At 44.4% G+C, this 19,734-nt stretch overlaps 1 long non-coding RNA gene across 4 annotated transcripts; it reads right to left on the reverse strand.

Moving 5' to 3' along the window:
- Positions 1-15,638: 15,638 nt before the first annotated feature.
- Positions 15,639-16,945, reverse strand: LOC126991921 (uncharacterized). 4 transcript variants are annotated; one of them, XR_007745947.1, is made up of 6 exons: positions 16,756-16,897; positions 16,602-16,678; positions 16,371-16,524; positions 15,983-16,136; positions 15,828-15,904; positions 15,650-15,756 (listed from the first exon to the last, which is right to left on the reverse strand). It is a non-coding gene; the product is annotated as an uncharacterized LOC126991921 (long non-coding RNA). The 4 variants fall into 4 exon arrangements; XR_007745949.1 differs by lacking the exon at positions 16,756-16,897 and adding an exon at positions 16,910-16,945 and having other exon boundaries at positions 15,639-15,904; XR_007745946.1 differs by having other exon boundaries at positions 15,639-15,904.
- Positions 16,946-19,734: the final 2,789 nt, after the last annotated feature.

A 19,734-nucleotide genomic window follows, 5' to 3' on the forward strand; every position in this document is an offset into this window, starting at 1 on the left:
ACGCTGGGCGACGCTACCCCGGGAATACTATACTTCTCCCGTGTGTGTGGGTGTTGAGGAGGCAATTAAATGTAAAAGCCACTCTAGAGTTTATCTCGCCACGCACCCAGGGAAGCTGAGGGATACCGGGCCTAGCGAGGGACTTGATCTGGCGTCCCATCCACCTAACTACGCCTGGGCCCTGTCCCTCACAAGTGGAGAGAGAGAGAGAGAGAGAGAGAGAGAGAGAGAGAGAGAGAGAGAGAGAGAGAGAGAGAGAGAGAGAGAGAGAGAGAATTCAGATGTTGTCTCCTGAAGCAGGCTGGGTAAGGAGTCTCCTCCTTCTCCTCCCCCTTCTCCTCCTCCTTCTCCTCCTCCTCTTCCTCCTCCGCTTCCTCCTCCTCTTCTTCCTCCTCCTCCTCCTCCTCCAGTATTGGCCCAATAGCAACTGTAAATGGCGAATCCACAAATGATGATAAAGAAATCGCTAACATATTGAATTATTTTTTTGCCTCGGTTTTTCCAAAAAAAATCTTATCCGATAGGCAACCGGAAGGCCCTAGATATATTGATGACACATCCTTGAGTAGTATTAGCGACATTGTAGAAAGTGATATAGTACAAATTATCGATAATATTAAAGTAAACAAAACGCCCGGCCCAGATAAAATATCCCCGCGTATTCTTAAAGAGGCAAGACATCAGATCAGCAAGCCCCTCTTGAACATATTCTCAAAGTCGCTAAACACAGGAAAAGTACCACTAGAATGGAAACTCGCTAACGTAACTCCTATCTTTAAAAGAAAAGGCGACAAGTCACAACCAGGTAATTATCGACCGATCAGTCTAACGCCAATCGTGTGCAAAATTTTGGAGACGATCATTCGTGGAAAAATGGTAAAGTTTTTTTTTTTTAAGATAACAGACTAATTAAGAATTCGCAACATAGTTTTCGAAACAGGCGTTCCTGTTTGACTAACCTTCTCGATTTCTTCAACTACATTTTTAATGTGTACGATGAAAGTCAATCAGTAGACATTATATATTTGGACTTTCAGAAAGCATTTGACAAAGTCGCTTACAACCGCCTACTTAGTAAATTGGAAGCTCACGGTTTAACTGGTAATATTCGTAAGTGGCTCAAAGACTGGCTTACCGACCGTAAACAGAGAGTTGTTATGAATGGTATATCATCTGACTGGCGAGATGTCAAAAGCGGTGTTCCACAGGAGTCGGTGTTGGGACCTGTTCTGTTTTTAGTGTACGTATACGACATTGACGAGGGGCTATCGTGTAAAATATCGAAATTTGCCGACGACACAAAAATAGCCAGCAGAGTCACTACGACAACGGATAAAGAACACTTCCAAGCTGATCTCGAACTTAAGCAGTTGGGCACGAACATGGCAAATGAATTTCAATATTGAAAAGTGCAAGGTTATGCATATCGGAATCAACAGCGATCGTATTCATTATCAAATTAATGGAGTGCGACTTTCTGAAGCCAGCAAAGAAAAAGATCTTGGAGTAATAATTTCCAGCGATCTTAAACCGAGTCAACATTGTACAGAAGTAGTAAACACTGCCAACAAACTGATCGGATTTGTTGGTCGTACATTTGAACACAAATCAGAAAAAGTAATATTGACTCTGTACAATTCGTTAGTTCGCCCACATCTTGAGTACTGCATTCAGTTTTGGTCTCCCTATTACAGAAAAGATATAGACAAACTCGAGAGGGTGCAGCGTCGAGCTACTAAAATGATCCCGACTGCGAAACAAACCATACGAGGACAGATTTAAGGAACTTAACTTATTCAGCTTATCAAAGCGCAGGCAAAGAGGTGATCTTAAAGAAGTGTTTAAAATTTTCAAGCGATTCGACAACGTTAATGTTCATGATTACTTTACAGCAGCCCTGTGCAACCTGCGGCCCGGGGGCCGCATGCGACCCTTAAGACCTTCCAGTGCGGCCCGATCCATCAAAACTGAATATCGTAAAGTGCGGCCCGACTCTTCGAAGTTCGAAACTAGGTATCGTACAGTGATAAAGGATTTTGTATTTTCTGTATAATTTTGTATTATATATCACATTCACATATCCTGTGTTAAGGCTTCTTATACCGCACAATGTTTTTCATATGTTCAAAATAAAAGACTAATTTTGCTGTTGTTTTTTACTATAGTGTCATTCTAAACACCCCAATGTGCGGCCCTCCATTACATACGATTCTTGAATAGTGGCCCTTCAAGTGAAAAGGTTGCACCCCCCTGCTTTACAGTCTCTCAATCAAGTGTAACAGAAAACAATGGATAGAAAATAACGAGGAAGCGTTTCAACTCAAATGAATCAAAACATCATCAATGCATGGGATGGTCTGCCTCAAAACGTCGTCGAAAGCGAGACTATTTGCACGTTCAAAAACCGACAAGACAAATATTTAGAAGGTAACCCGAACAACCGCTATTTTGCTCCGGTATAGCAGAAAGTAGTGTTAGCTAAGTTGTCGTGTATGATCTTCCTTCTCTCCATGTAAAATTCCGTTGTAGTTTTTCTATACTACATGGTATTCTTCCTCATCGTGCCAGCCTCGGCTGGAGGGACTGGTGGGAGGGGAGGAGCCCTCGCCTTTGCTGTCCTGTGTCTCTGACTCGTAGATTAGGGTAGATGGTAGCAACAACAAACAGCCTAGTTAGGACCAAGAGGTCTGTTGCTGTTTGCTTTTCCTTAGTGTTCATTTGTACTCCATCGTACTGTCAATCCAGTGACGGGCACGTTAATCATTTGTCTTCAAACACACACACACACACACACACACACACACACACACGGCCCGGTAGCCTGCACGGCACGGTAGCTCAGTGGGTAGAGCGTGTGCCTCAGGATCAGAAGGACCGGGGTTCGATTCCCCGACGGGTGAAGATAAGTTGGGTTTATCTTCTTTCACGTGTAGCAACTGTTCACCTAGCAGTGAGTAGGTACGCGACGTCAGGCGAGGAGTTGTGACCTCGTTGTCGCGGTGTACCTCAAGGATCAGTGCTTGGCCCCATGCTCTTCTTAATTTATGTTAATGATATCGATGATGGGCTCACTTGCAAAGTATCAAAATTTGCTGATGACACAAAAATTGCAAGTAAAGTAACTGCGATACTCGACGAAGAAGCTTTACAATCAGATATAGATCGACTTGCACGTTGGGCTAATCAATGGCAAATGAAATTTAACGTTGACAAATGTAAAGTGTTGCACATCGGAAAAAATAACAATCGCGTTCGGTACGTAATGAATGGCCAACAACTTTCTGCAGTAAGTAAAGGAAAGGATCTTGGAATCACTATATCAAGCGATTTAAAGCCCGGTCAGCATTGTTCAGAGGTAGTTAAAACTGCAAACAAATTGGTTGGCTTCATCGGACGAGTCTTTAATAATAAATCGGAAAAAGTAATATTAGAACTGTATAATTCGTTGGTTCGACCCCGTCTAGAGTACTGTGTACAGTTTTGGTCTCCCTACTACAGAAAAGACATAGAAAAGTTGGAACGGGTCCAACGAAGAGTAACAAAGATGATTCCTAGGTTGAGAAATTTCTCATATGAACAAAGGCTTAAAGAAGTAAATCTATTCAGCCTATCAAAACGAAGAATGCGAGGCGATCTAATAGAAGTGTTTAAAATGTTCAAAGGATTCAGTGATATTAATGCGGAAGATTACTTTACAATTGATCGATCAAATAGAACAAGAAGAAATCACAATTTGAAGATAAGTGGTAAAAGATTCTCGTCGCACGAAGCTAAACACTTCTTCTTCAATCGAGTTGTTAATGTTTGGAACTCTATACCTTGTGATGTCGTTGATAGTACAACAGTTACGGCCTTCAAGAATAGATTAGACAAGTGTTTTGAATCCAACCAGCAACTAAGATATTACTCATTGTCGTAATAACGTTAAGTTCTTTCGAATACTGGTGTCCTTGTCCGCTTTTATCGCCCGGTTAGTGGTAGCAGTAATGGTAGGTCTTTCCTCTTTCCTACATAAATTCCAACCAGTTTTTCCATGCTGCCTGGTTCTTTTTCCTTTCCTGCCAGCTTTGGCTGGAGGGATGGGGGGGTGGGGAGGAGCCTTCGCCTTTGCTGTCCTTCATCTTCCACCTTTGATTAGATAGTTACTAGTTAGTGTAGCTTGTCACAAACAACCTCGTAAAGACCAGCAGGTCTGCTGTTGTTTGTTCTTCCTTTGTGTGTTCCTTTGTGTGTGTTGTGTGTGAGTAGTCTCAGCCCTACCCAAAGATCGGTACTATAAGATCTGTGCTCTTCCGTAGGGGAACGGCTGGCTGTCTCGAGAGAGACCCCCAGCAGACCAAGAGGTGAATTACACACACACACACAGCTGGCTGTCTCGAGAGAGACCCCCAGCAGACCAAGAGGTGAATTACACACACACACACACACACACACACACACACACACACACACACACACACACACACGGCTGGCTGTCTCGAGAGAGACCCGCAGCAGACCAAGAGGTGAATGACATACACATAAACACAGTCTTTTTTGGGAAGATCTTGTGTGTGTGTGTGTGTGTGTGTGTGTGTGTGTGTGTGTGTGTGTGTGTGTGTGTGTGTGTTATAATAATAATAATAATTTACGGTTTAATGATGACAGATACGTGCAGCCAATAGCTGAAGATACACACAAAAAAAAAGTATAGATGCATAAACTTAAAGGAGAATAAAAGCAAAATGGTGACTAAAATAGGTTCGATGTGAATAAAAGGCAAATGAATGAAAGGAGTTGATGAAAACGACAAATGAAATGAAATGAATACAAATAATGGTACAAATATATGGTTAGAGTAGGTAGGAAGACACCTACCGAACGGGCGTGAGCTACTCCCGGTGAGGATATATGGGAAGCGAGGAGGGTGCTGAAGCCCTTCAAAGACCCTTCCCATGTCCTCACTAACCGTTTCCCTTGAATCATCAACACCAGAGAGCAGTTCAGCATGCTCTCTAACGACAGGTCCTCTCTCTTTCTACCCCCCCGTACAGCCACACAGCACACACCCTTTTTCCCCACATTCACTTCACAATGGCGATGAACAACAGAGCCTCAGAGTCCCCGCCTTGGGGGTGGGGGGGACCATAAATTCCCCCGGGGAGGATTCCCCTTATCGCTGCCGACTTGAGAGGTGTCCTGATAACTCCTCGAACCTCCTCCTTATCATTTTCCGCAACATTCGTGGTCTTCGTTCTAATTTTCATTCTGTGGAACACCATCTCTCCTCCTCTAAACCTCACCTTCTCTCCCTCACCGAAACACAGGTTTCTGAGGCTACTAACAGCAACCTCTACTCTGTTCCCTCCTACTATCTCTATCCTAAATTTCAATCCAAAGCTGGATGTTGCGTCTACGTGCGCAACGACATCACTTGTTCTCTTGCCCACAACCTTGACTCTTCTGAATTTTCCACCATCTGGCTAAGACTTCATTGTCATTCTATTACTAAATACACCTGTGCTGTTTATCTCTCACCTAATTCTACTAACTATGTAAAATTCTTTGACTATTTGAACTCTAAAGTGGAGCACATCGTGACTCACTCTCCCTTCGCTGAAATCTCCATCCTAGGAGATTTCAATGTTCACCACCAGCTTTGGCTTTCATCCTCTTTCACTGACCATCCTGGTGAACAAGCCTACAACTTTGCTCTCCTCAACAATCTAGAGCAGTTGGTTCAGCACCCTACATGTATTCCCGACCGTCTTGGAGACAGGCCCAACATTCTAGACCTCTTCCTTACCTCTAATCCTTCTGCTTAGTCTGTCAAACTGTTCTCTCCGTTGGGCTCCTCCGATCATAACCTTATTTCTGTATCCTGTCCTATCGCTCCTGTACATCCTCTGGACCCACCGAAGAGGCGATGCTTCTGGCATTTTGCTTCAGCTCGGTGGGACGACCTGAGGATGTACTTTTCCGATTTCCCGTGGAAAGATTACTGCTTCCAGGATAGAGACCCCTCTGTGTGTGCCCAGCGCATCATGGAGGTGATTGTCTCTGGAATGGAGGCATACATTCCACGTTCTTTCTCTACTCCTCATGCTAAAAAGCCTTGGTTTAATCACGCTTGTTCTCGTGCTATTAAAGATAGAGAGGCAGCTCACAAAAGGTTCCTGAGCCTTTGAACACCCGCTAACTTTGACCTTTACATTTCAGCCCGGAATCGTGCCAAATCTATTCTCCGACTTACCAAAACTTATTTTATCAATAGAAAATGTCAACACCTTGCTTCTTCTAATTATTTCCGTGACTTCTGGCATCTAGCCAAAAATATCTCCTCCAATTTCACTTCTTCCTCTTTCCCTCCTCTCCTTAACCCTGACGGCAGCACTGCCGTCTCATCTGTCTCTAAAGCTGAACTCTTCGCTCAAACTTTCTGTAAGAACTCCACCCTGGACGATTCTGGGCATATTCCTCCTACTCATCCCCCCTCTGACTTTTTTATGCCTGTTATTAAGATTCTTCCAAATGATGTTTTCTATGCCCTCTCTGGCCTCAACTCTCAGAAAGCTTATGAACCTGATGGAGTGCCTCCTATTGTCCTTAAAAACTGTGTTTCCGTGCTGACACCCTGCTTGGTCAAACTCTTTCGTCTCTGCCTATCAACATCAACCTTTCCTTCCTGCTGGAAATATGCCTTTGTACAGCCTGTGCCTAAGAAGGGTGACCGTTCCAATCCCTCAAACTACCGTCCTATAGCTTTACTTGCATGTCTATCTAAAGCTTTTGTATCAATCCTTAACCAGAAGATTCAAAAGCACCTTTCCACTTCTAACCTTCTATCTGATCGCCAGTATGGGCTCCGCAAGGAGCGTTCTACTGGCGATCTTCTCGCTCTCTGAACTGACTCTTGGTCATCCTCTCTTAGCCGTATCGGTGAAACTTTCTCTGTTGCGCTAGATATATCGAAAGCCTTCGATAGAGTCTGGCACCAGTCTTTGCCTTCTAAACTGCCCTCTTTCGGATTCTATCCCTCTCTCTCTTCCTTTATCTCCAGTTTCCTTTCCAGCTTTTCTATCTCTGCGGTGGTAGACGGTCACTGTTCTTCCCCTAAACCTATCAACAGTGGTGTTCCACAGGGCTCTGTCCTATCGCCCACTCCCTACCTGTTATTCATCAATGATCTTCTTTCCATAACAAACTGTCCTATCCACTCATACGCCGACGACTACACTCTGCATTATTCAACTTCTTTCAATAGAAGGCCCTCACAAAAGGAAGTACACGACTCCAGACTGAAGGCTGCAGAACGCTTAACCTCAGACCTTGCTATCATTTCCGATTGGGGCAGAAGGAACCTTGTGTCCTTCAATGCCTCAAAAACTCGATTTCTCCACCCATCAACTCGACACAATTTTCCAAACACCTATCCTCTATTCTTCGACAACATTCAGCTGTCACCATCTTCAACACTAAACATCCTCGGTCTCAACTGGAAACTTCACATCTCCTCTCTCGCTAAATCAGCTTCCTCGAGGTTGGGCGTTCTGTATCATCTCCGCCAGTTCTTCTCCCCCGCGCAGTTGCTATACATATACAGGGGCCTTGTCCGCCCTCGTATGGAGTATGCATCTCACGTGTGGGGAGGCTCCACTCACACAGCTCTTTTGGACAGAGTGGAGCCTAAGGCTCTTCGTCTCATCAGCTCTCCTCCTCCTACTGATAGTCTTCTACCTCTTAAATTCCGTCGCGATGTTGCCTCTTTCTATCTTCTACCGATATTTCCACGTTGACTGCTCTTCTGAACTTGCTAACTGCATGCCTCCCCCCCTCCCGCGGCCCCGCTGCACACGACTTTCTACTCATGCTCATCCCTATACTGTCCAAACCACTTATGCAAGAGTTACCCAACATCTTCACTCTTTCATCCCTCACGCTGGTAAACTCTGGAACAATCTTCCTTCATCTGTATTTCCTCCTGCCTACGACTTGATCTCTTTCAAGAGACGGGTATCAGGATACCTCTCCTGAAATTGACCTCTCTTTCGGCCACCTCTTTGGATTCTTTTTTAGGAGCAGCAAGGAGCGGGCTTTTTTAATCATTGTTTCCTTTTTTTGTGCCCTTGAACTGTCTCCTTTGTTGTAAAAAAAAAAAAGATGAATGAAGTGATGAGAATTTGGCAATGTTGACTAGAAAATAGGTGAATATGAATAAAAGAAAATGAATGTGATGAGTTAATGGAATACAACAGGCGTGAAATAAATTTGAATAGAAATAACAGAAAATTAGAGTACTTCATGATAAAAACATAAAAAGTCAGGTTATTATCCTTGCTAGTTATTTAAAAAGCTAACTACTGTCGGTATGGTGCTGTTCTTGTACCGGTCAGCTCAGGTTCTGATGGGGACCAGCTTCTTGGGGCGGCGTACTGCTCGACGGGGCCTCGGGGCTTCGGGAGGGAGCAGGTGTCTGTGGTGTGGGTTGTGAAGCAGCTTGGTGCCGAACCTCTGAAGCTGAAGCGTCAGGAGGTTTGGAATGGAGAGAAGGTTCAGTTGGGTGATGGCTTCATTGTAAATTGTGTAGTTCGACCCCATGATGCTTACAATTGCCCTCTTCTGTACTTTTTCCCGTTTCTTTGTTTGTGTGTTGTTGAGGGATGACGACCAGAGTGGAGAGGCGTAGCACAGCCTTGGCAGGATGAATGTGGTGTAGACATGTGTCAGGTCGGAGGTAGTGACGCCAAATTTCTTGAGAGTGCGGAGCATGTGCAGTCTGTATGAGGTGGCGGAGATCGTAGTGTTGGTGTGAGGGTCTCAGCTGAGCTTGTCGTCGAGGAGGATGCCAAGTAGTCTAGTAGGTGCACAACTTCCAGGATGTGATCACCGAGCTTGAGTGTTGGGGGTGGAGTAGGTGTAATGGCCAGGTCGAAGTGCATGACTATTGTTTTCTTCCTGTTAATGGTGACGGAATAGTCTTGGGCCCAGGCCAGCAGGGTGTTGAGATCATTTTGAAGGGAGGTGTAGTATGGTGAAGTGTTGTTAATTGCTGCAGCTATTGTGGAATCGTGTGTGTGTGTGTGTGTGTGTGTGTGTGTGTGTGTGTGTGTGTGTGTGTGTGTGTAGGACAATAATAACAGTAATGTGAAAGGAATAGATAAATATATAAATCGATGCAGAGATAGGAAAAAAGATAGATGCATAAATAGATATAGACATATAGATCGATAGATTTGCTATGAATAAGTGGATAGGTGAGTTGGAATGTTTTTTATATAGATGGATAAATAAACGAATAACAGACACACAAATACAGACAGAAAGACAGATAGATTGACTAACAAAGACACAGACAGACAGACTGACAGACAGACACAGATGCTGAGTCAGAGAAAACAACATTTGAAATAATCTTAATCGAATTCGTAATCGTATAATGGGACGGATGGAGGGAGGAAGGAGAAGCCCGCAGTGGTCCGGTATTGGCGGAGATTTTTAACGAAAGTTTGTGTAAATTTTCTTTTTTATGGAAGCTTGCATTTAAGTCGTTCGTGAAGCGAGGTAGATTGAACAAAATAACATGTTTTCTACTCTGACGGAACGAGTAAGACGAGAGTTAGGAAACCAAAGTTGTGTTTTTAGTATCTACTCGGTGCAACAAGTTAAGACAAACGCCCAAGGTGCAAACTATTATTAAAATATGAAGTACCACGATTTGTGTAATACTTCAACGCAACAAAATTAATGAAAAGTGCAGGAAGTTTTTCAGCTCATCCCGCCATAATAAGAAAAAAATAAAAATGACAAGGGTTTTTTTATCATCCCGCGCAGGAAAATTATTGAATATTTTTTAAAAAAAGTCACGGTTTATTTCTGCCTTGGGGGAACCAATCAAAACAAGAAACAGAAATGTCAGTTTTTGTAGCGCCAGGATGTAAAATGAAACAGTGAGTCGTGAAAACATAAATACAAACCGATTCAAGGCACAGGAAGAAAAGATGTGGACCTCAGGTGTTGGGAGGCTCAAGTAGTAACATCACTCCACCGGGCGAAGAAAAGATGTGGACCTCAGGTGTTGGGAGGCTCAAGTAGTAACATCACTCCAGCGGGCGAAGAAAAGATGTGGACCTCAGGTGTTGGGAGGCTCAAGTAGTAACATCACTCCAGCGGGCGAGAGTAACTCAGATCGAGTCTTTACTCCTTATGTCTCCTCATACAAAAGATGGGTGATGGAGACATGGTTCGGTTCAAGGCCTGGGTATCAGGTGATGGAATGCTCAAGTGGCAACATCACCTGACCAGCCTGGAGAAAATATCATTAAACCTTTACTTTCTATCCCTCTTACTCAGAAAAAAAAGGTTATAGAGATTTGGTGCGATTCAAGCCAGAAATATTAAAAAAAAAACGTACATTTCAAGTGATGGAAAACTCAGGAAACATCAGTGAACCAGCCAAGGGTAACTATGATTGACCCTTTACGCTTTCCTTCCTCTTCGTCAAAAAAGTAAGGGAGAGACTTGGTTCGACTCTATCCAGGAATATAAAGGTCATGGTTCTCAGGTGATGGAAGACTCAGGAAACATCACTGAACCGGCTAACTGCAGCTAGGATTGAACCTCTACATTCAGCTTCCTTCTTAATGGAAAAATATATGAATCGTAGAGTTACGGCTCGATTCAAGCCATAGATATATAGAGCTTCGTTCTCAGGCGATGGGAGGCTCAAGTTACATCACAACTGGTGAGGAGGATCTAACCTTAAACTCGACATTAATATCATATGAATACAATGCAGCTCACTTCTCTCGATCTTGCTTTCGCCCTCAGGCATTAGGGAAACAAGACCAGAGAACGCCTCCACATTGAACCGAAAGAGAAATTATGAAGATAAGTAGTCGATTGGTTACAAATTATGAAAAAACCGGAAGCAAGGAAACAAAACAAAAAACACAATGAAAAATCGGAAAAGGGTTGGAAAGAATATGACAACAGATGAACGACATACAAGAAAAGGAGAGAAAAGGGGAATTCAAAACAGGAAGATGATGTAAAAATCGTCATTTCCGCGAGGCCTCAATACACGGACGAGCAGCAGGACAGTTCCGCCTCGCGCCGCCCCTCGCAGCAGCGGTGTGGCTAATGCAAGAAGCAGTTTCGCGCGCTGGGCCCCCGAGACCACGCCGGAGGGATGGGACGGAGTACAGAAGCAGGGCGTGGTCAGGGAGGGAGCCCGGGAGGAACGGTTAACAGAGTAAGCTGAAAGGTTACACGCTGAGACCAGCAGAGTGTCTCGCAGGTGTCAAGGCTCCGGGGGATTAAGGTCGATGGCTACTAAAGGCTCGCGGTCACCGTCAGTATTTTATCGATTTGGTGGAAAAAATTGGCTGGGCGCTGGTAATCACTAGGCTCTCCTAATAGTACTGTTTTGGGGAATTTATAATGTCTGCTACGCTGTGTTACTCGAATAAATGAAGGTTTGGTTAATACTAGATGTTAAGAGTCCAATTGCTTGTTGTTTTATCGTAGGTGAAAGGAAGTGCTAATCGCTAAAATCTATCAATCCTACTTTTCGGAGTTTAGGTTTGCTACGTTCTGTAAGCGCTTTGGTCGACTAGGCGATAGTTTGATTTATTATGGAAGTTAATTAAGAGTTCAATAGTCTTTTATCGGCGGTAACAAGAGAAGCCGCTCGTAAATCTAGTAATATTGCTACTTATCGGAATCTAGGCTGCTTTTTGCACTTTATAAGCACTTAGTCGAATAGGCGATGATTTAGTTCAGCCCACAAGTTAGGAGTCTCATAGTTTTCAGGCCAATGCGAGTAAGCCGCACAAACATACCTAATCATTGAGGCTGCGAGGCTAGGCGTTGAGGCCACTCTGTCCCCGGAGTGGCTTGGGTCCCGGAGGACTGGTCAGGGGTGCTGACGAGCGATGGCTGGCAGAGGTGGACACAGACTTTACTTCATCAGGTCAAAGGTCACTTACTCAGTCCAACATAGCGGGTAAAGAATAAGGATGCTAAAACAATTATGGTAGAGTGAGTAGTGAGTCGCCGCGCGGGTCGGAGGTGCTGCGCCTTGCTCGCGAAAACGCTGAATCGACATGGCTGGCCGAGCCAAGAACTCGGTGGAGTTCTGTTACGTTTGTGCGGATCCCACAGGCGATAAGTGGATAGGGTGCTGTCTGTGCCCTAAGTGGTGTCATGTGAAGTGTGCTCATCTGTCTGGAATTAAGTCGGAAAATATATATAAAGTAAATTGGATTTGCAACCCATGCCTTCATAAAGCATCTCTGGCTACCAAAATTGTGGAAAAAATGGAAAAACTCAAGCTGGAATTATCTAAGGAAATATCAGAAGTGAAACAAGAAGTTGAGTCACAAGCGGTCAGCGTGAAGGAGGAGCTGGGGGAGGTGGCGCAGGATGTGGCGGACGTTTTGCAACGGGCTGAGCATGTGGAGTCAGCAGATGCAACTTGGGCTGAGGTCACCAAACGTAAGAGGAAAGTTAAGAAGAATTTACTTGTTGTCAAGGCCTCGGAACAAGATAAAAAGGCTACAGAGTTGAAAAGTGAAGTTTCTGAAGCATTACATGGCATTCAGATTACTGATTCATGATTTACTATTGGAGGTAATATTATAATGAACTTTGATGATGAGGATATGAGGAATGAGGCAGCCCAAAAATTGCAATGTGTGGAGAAAGTCAGGACTAAAAGTGTGGGAAAACTGAGGCCAAAGATCGTAATGTGCACCAGGAGGAGACTGGGGATAAGATAATTGAGACACTGCTTAAAAGAAATGACTTCCTACGCTCCATTCCACAAGTTGAGGAGAAAATTGAGAAAATTTTTAGTAGGCCTGCTGCCGGTGGCACAGCACATTATATCCTGAAATGTGACCCAATGGTTGGAGAGCTAATCTACAAGCACCATGATGGAATAAAACTTGAATGGGGGGTGTATACTGTGAGAGACAGATACCATGCAATAATATGTTATCATTGTCAGAGATATGGTCATATTGAGTCCAAATGCACTGCCAAGGCCAATGGTGAGAACCCAGTATGTTATAAATGTGCAGGAGAGCATAAAGCGAAAGACTGCCCCGGGACTGAGAGCATTTGTATAAATTGTGTGAGGTACAAGAAGTCTGAAGTTAATCACTCGGCGAATAACCAGTGTTGTGTAGTTTTTCAGACTGATATTGAGAGAATTCGTAACATAACCGATCATGGCTACTAATTCCTCAGATACAAAGATAAAATGTTGTCTGGTAAACGTTCAGTCTGTGGGAAATAAAACTCTAGATATCCGTGATCTCATCAAAGAAAAGGATCTTGACATTTTAGCGGTAACTGAGACATGGCTAAATGACTACGACGTCGCCAAGATTCGTGAGATGACGCCAGTAACTCGTACCTCTCTACATGTTCCGAGGGAGACAAGAAGGGGTGGCGGTGTTGGGATCTTTCTTTCGAATTCTTTTAAGAAGATTCGGAGAAAAGCATCAGAAAGGTGGGATACCTTTGAATTAGTGCAAGTCATCTGTGAAACTGATAGAAGGAAATGCACCTTTATTGTGGTGTATCGACCTCCGGATACAAGAGCAGAGGTCTTTATTGATGAATTCGCACACTTTGGAGTCTGTGGATATGGTGAGTGCAAATGTGTTCATCTGTGGTGACTTTAACCTATGGATTGATGATCCTGAAAATTCTTCTGCCATGGCCTTCATTGAGATGATGGACAGTTTCAACCTGATTAATAAAGTGAACGAGATGACTTCTTTAGGGGGTCATGTGCTAGACTTGGTTTTCAGCGATATAGACGGTGATTTAGTGCAAGGGGGGGGTGTTGATGAAATATGTTGTATATCCCCGGTGCATAAATTGGTAACCTTTGAAAATTCATACGTGAGGGAAGCAGTGCAGAGAAAAAAGATTACGTTCAGATTGCGAAAGAATTTTCAACCAGAAATATTGATTAACTCTGTAATACAGGAAATTACTATTAATTGTCGTGAAATCTGTGAACATGGCTCGGTGTTACGTGGAAATTGTGCTACCTGCCTGGTTAAGCTATATAATGGTTTAGCTAAAGATGAGTATAACAGCCTCTGTCCTCTGAGTGAAAAGGAGATAGTGTTGAGAGATCATGCACCTTGGTTTAATGTGGAAATACTGTGGGCAAAAAGAGAGAAGAAAAAAGAAAGACTGTGGCTTATGCAAAAAATCAGATGAGGCAAGAAGAGCATACCAGGAGGCGAGAAACAAAGAAAATCGGCTTGTGATAAAACGGAAAAAGAATACTATCGGAATAAGGTTGTGGAGGCAGGGCCGAACATCAATAAATTATATAAGGTGCTTGACAGTTTGAGTGGAAACAGAAAGGTTAACAAGCTTCCGGATGGTTTCTCGGATGAAGTGCTGGCAAATAAGTTTTTAGACTTTTTTGACAAGAAAATTGAGAAAGTTATCATGAACTTTAGAGGCGACCACGGTTACCATGGATCCGCTGTGGAAACTCCAGTCCCTGAAATAAAGTTAACAGGCTTTCAACAAGTGGATGTGGCTGTAGTGAAAACTATCACACACAGGTGAACCTGACGTACTGTGATGGTGATTCCTTGCCGATAAGTGACATCATTAAGAGTGGAAACTTTAGTGATTTATTAAATATTATGACTGTGATGGTTAACACTAGTATCGAAAACAAGACTTTCCCTGAGAGTGAGAAAGCGGCGATCGTGAAACCTATCGTTAAAGGTAAACTGGACCCACAGTGTTTAGTTCCTCTAGACCAGTATCCAACTTGACGTTTCTATCCAAGATACTTGAAAATGTGATCTTAAATCAGCTAATGGAGCATCTGCTAGTGGTGCAGGCTTTACCGGATAATGAATCTGCCTACAAGAGGCTTTACTCAACTGAAACTACTCTCTGTTTGGTGGTAAACAACTTGCTTGTGCTTATGGATGAAGGGAAGTGTGGTGTTCTGATTTTGTTAGACTTGAGTGCTGCGTTTGACACGGTGAGCACAGTCTATTGCTTCGGGATTGTAAGAATATTGGAATTGAGGGTGGTGTGCTGGATTATCTGAGGAGTTACCTTGAGAACAGAACTTACTGTGTGCAAATAGGTAAATCGTTCTCTACTCATAAACTTTTGCAAAGAGTAGTCCCCGAGAGAAGTGTACTGGGTCCAATTTTATTCTGTGTTTATACTATTGGTCTTGCACATTTGCTAAGAAGGCATGAAGTTGACTTTAAACTGTATGCTGATGATACACAGTTCTATGTGTCGCTGAGTGATGTGGAAAACACTGAAGATAAGCTGAGCAGAATTATGGATGATGTCGGGAAATGGATGAATTCTAAGCAACTGAAGCTGAATGAGGATAAAACTGAATGTTTGATTGTGGGGAAGAACAAGGATCTCAGGAGGCTAGATGTTTCCACTCTTCGGATAAAAGATGACACTAGGACTGTAAAAAAGTCAGTCAAACATTTAGGTGTGATACTTGACTGCACTCCATCATTCAAAGAACAGATCAATCAAGTGGTGAGAACGGCAGGCTACCATCTGAGAAATATTGCATTTGTCAAGAAATACCTGGATGATAAGACTATGAAGATGCTTATATATAATCATGTAAACAGAAAGCTGGATTATTGTAACTCACTTTATTATGGCCTTCATAAATATCTACTGAAGAAACTACAACTTGTTATGAACAGAGCTGCAAGGCTAACAAAGGGTCTGGTGAGAGAATAACACCTGCACTCACAGACTTGCATTGGCTGTCCATTAAGGCAAGGCTAACAAAGGGTCTGGTGAGAGAATAACACCTGCACTCACAGACTTGCATTGGCTGTCCATTAAGGCAAGGCTAACAAAGGGTCTGCCCCCCATGAGAGAATAACACCTGCACTTATAGACTTGCATTGGCTGTCCATTAAGGCAAGGCTAACAAAGGGTCTGCCCCCCCGTGAGAGAATAACACCTGCACTTATAGACTTGCATTGGCTGTCCATTAAGGCAAGGCTAATAAAGGGTCTGCCCCCCGTGAGAGAATAACACCTGCACTCACAGACTTGCATTGGCTGTCCATTAAGGCAAGGCTAATAAAGGGTCTGCCCCCCATGAGAGAATAACACCTGCACTTATAGACTTGCATTGGCTGTCCATTAAGGCAAGGCTAACAAAGGGTCTGCCCCCCCGTGAGAGAATAACACCTGCACTTATAGACTTGCATTGGCTGTCCATTAAGGCAAGGCTAACAAAGGGTCTGCCCCCCCGTGAGAGAATAACACCTGCACTTACAGACTTGCATTGGCTGTCCATTAAGGCAAGGCTAACAAAGGGTCTGCCCCCCCGTGAGAGAATAACACCTGCACTCACAGACTTGCATTGGCTGTCCATTAAGGCAAGGCTAATAAAGGGTCTGCCCCCCATGAGAGAATAACACCTGCACTCACAGACTTGCATTGGCTGCCCATTAAGGCAAGGCTAATAAAGGGTCTGCCCCCCATGAGAGAATAACACCTGCACTCACAGACTTGCATTGGCTGCCCATTAAGGCACGGCTAATAAAGGGTCTGCCCCCCATGAGAGAATAACACCTGCACTCACAGACTTGCATTGGCTGTCCATTAAGGCAAGGCTAATAAAGGGTCTGCCCCCCATGAGAGAATAACACCTGCACTTATAGACTTGCATTGGCTGTCCATTAAGGCAAGGCTAACAAAGGGTCTGCCCCCCGTGAGAGAATAACACCTGCACTCACAGACTTGCATTGGCTGTCCATTAAGGCAAGGCTAATAAAGGGTCTGCCCCCCGTGAGAGAATAACACCTGCACTCACAGACTTGCATTGGCTGCCCATTAAGGCAAGGCTAATAAAGGGTCTGCCCCCCATGAGAGAATAACACCTGCACTCACAGACTTGCATTGGCTGTCCATTAAGGCAAGGCTAACAAAGGGTCTGCCCCCCCGTGAGAGAATAACACCTGCACTCACAGACTTGCATTGGCTGCCCATCAAGGCACGCATAGTCTACAAAATATTTGTCTTGACTTATCAAGCAATGCGATTTGGTAAACCTGGATATTTGAGAAATATTCTACAGGATTTTCATTTGGACACCACCATGTCACTGAGACACAGTGCAGAACAGTATAGACTCTATGAGCCCAGGGTCAACCTGGAACTGGGTTTCAGAGCATTTGAGAAGAGTGACCCGCGGCTCTTGGATCAGTTATGTGTAAGCATGGTGGTGCAGAGAGAGTGACAAGAGAAAGGGCATTGCAAGGAAGAAGGGTGGTAGGGTCTTTGAGACAAATCATGAATGGCAGAAGTGTGAGCATGGAGGTAAAGAGGGATTTGAGAAATACAATAATAGTACCAACCCTCACATATGCAAGTGAAACGAGGGCCTGGAATGAAAGTCAGAGGTCTAGAGTGCAGGCAGTGGAAATGAGTTATTTGAGAAGTGCTTGTGGTGTGAGTAGAATGGAAGGAATGAGTAATGAAGTGTGTACGAGAGTTTTGGAATGTGTCACGGGGGTGAAGGGAAGAAGCGTGGAGTGGTGGAAGAAGTGAAGCGACAGACTTTAAAGTGGTTTGGCCACATGGAGCAAATGAAGGAGAGTAAGATGACCAGAAGGGTGTATGTGAGTGAGATAGAGGGAGGGAATGCTAGAGGACGACCTTGAGTGAAATGGAGGGATAGGGTGCAAGAGTACGTTAGGGAGAGGGGGGAAAGATCTTTGAGAAACTTTGAGCAGGCACGGAGGGAGTGTCTGGATAGAGATAGATGGAAACTCTGTAATGTGTGATGACTCTCATACTGGAGTGTCCGGGGGTTGTGTAAGGTTGTGTGTGGCGTCACTGGCACACTACAACGCAGCAGTGACTGGCAACAAAACACCAGCAACCAAATATTACAAAAAATACCACACAAATGACAGGACTCCCATGAGCTGCACACTGTTCAATGACTGACAGACACCCACCTGTGTGCTGGATGATGGAGGCGTGGTTGGGGGAGTTGCTGCGCTCACCCTTGTCAAAGTTCTTCAGCTCCAAGTGGCCGTGATGGATCCACAGGTCTGGAGGCTGGACGCCAGGCTTGTTGCTCTCACTGCAGCTGCCGCCAACACTGCAAGGAAGTGATGTATCTTACTAGCTAAATACTACTGAGTGCTGCTGCTGTACTGCAGGGCTGTCCAGAGGGAGATGGAAGGGCACATGCAATCTTCAAAACAGGATGGATGTTAAAGGTATGAGGTTTGAGTTCAACAAAGCATATTTGAATTAATTTAAAGAAATAGCTCCCAGCCAGCACACTGCAAGCAATCACAAGTTAGAAACACGTGTTAGCTGCTCCACCAAGAGACACAGATATCACAAACAGAGGTCACTTGTTACCCTGCATCTATGTACAGCACAAAATGAAAGTCCATCTTGAACATTTCCTATGAACAAGTTTACCTTTTTTTTTCTTTCTCTAATCTTGGCAAACTTAAGTCTTTGTGGACTATGCCCTGCAGCCTTGTTCTCCATATTACAAAGTGAATAAAAAGTTCCTGCAGTCAGTGTAAAGGATTGCTGAAATGAGTCATGGGATGAAACACACCAACAAGAAACTGTCCTGCCACCTTACACAATGCTTGGCCTGGGCTCCGCCTTGACCCGCGGCAGTACAGTGTGGTGGCCAAGAAGGCCCCCAGCTGGTCATGGCTCCTGCCACGCCAGCGATCACCAGCACAATCAGGCCTCTCGCTCCACACACCAGCCTGGGGGCTCACCGATGCTCTTGTCAACAGCTGGAACACAGGAGCAGATGTATAATATTTTTAACATTGGCTTAATCAATCAGTCAATCAATGGGGGCCTCTGCCAGCCTGCCTCACCCAAACTATGACACCATTCTTGGGGGTTCCTCTGTGCAGGTCCCTATGCAGGCACCTTCCCCATACCATGTACCTCCCAGCAGGATCCATCAACCTGCTCTAACCCAACTTTCTGGGCACACTCTTTACTAAGGATTGTCCCTTACATAAACAACCTGGTAAGCAGGGTTTACCCACATGCCCACAGAGCCAGAAGTGGCATTCACACAGCATGCAGGTAATGGGCCTCAGGTCAGCCTCAGGGAGGGAGTGCTCCATGATGAGGGACAGTGTGGTGGGACACAACATGTGCATAACTGGGAGAACAGTGACTGATGCACCACAGCACACAGCATGCAGGTAATGGGCCTCAAGTCAGCCTCAGGGAGGGAGTGCTCCATGATGAGGGACAGTATGGTGGGACACAACATGTGCATAACTGGGAGAACAGTGACTGATGCACCACAGCAATGACGGCTCCCTAAGACTAACACTTCCTTACCTGGAAGTCGTGAAGCTTTCCACGGAGGAGAATGGACCAAAACCTTTGACATGGTGAGAGTGCATCTTGTGCAAATACTTCCTTGAAGGCGTCAGTCCATGGACGGTAAGGGTGAGCCAGTCCCCCGTCACTTCCCCCGTCACCCAGTCACCGACAGTTTGGTCCGTGGTGAGGAATATCACGTAGCCTGGAACAAACAAAATTACTCTCTCAATAATCTTTTTTTAACCGTGTACCAGTGACAGGCAAAATTTGTGGCTTTACCGTGTAGCAGCGACGGGCCTAAATAGATGATGCATAAACTGATCACAAATGCATTGATATATATTATAAAATGGCTTGCCTGAGTGATGATTTTCTC

The sequence above is a fragment of the Eriocheir sinensis genome, unplaced genomic scaffold, assembly GCF_024679095.1.
Source record: "Eriocheir sinensis breed Jianghai 21 unplaced genomic scaffold, ASM2467909v1 Scaffold362, whole genome shotgun sequence".
Taxonomy (NCBI): Eukaryota; Metazoa; Arthropoda; class Malacostraca; order Decapoda; family Varunidae; genus Eriocheir; species Eriocheir sinensis.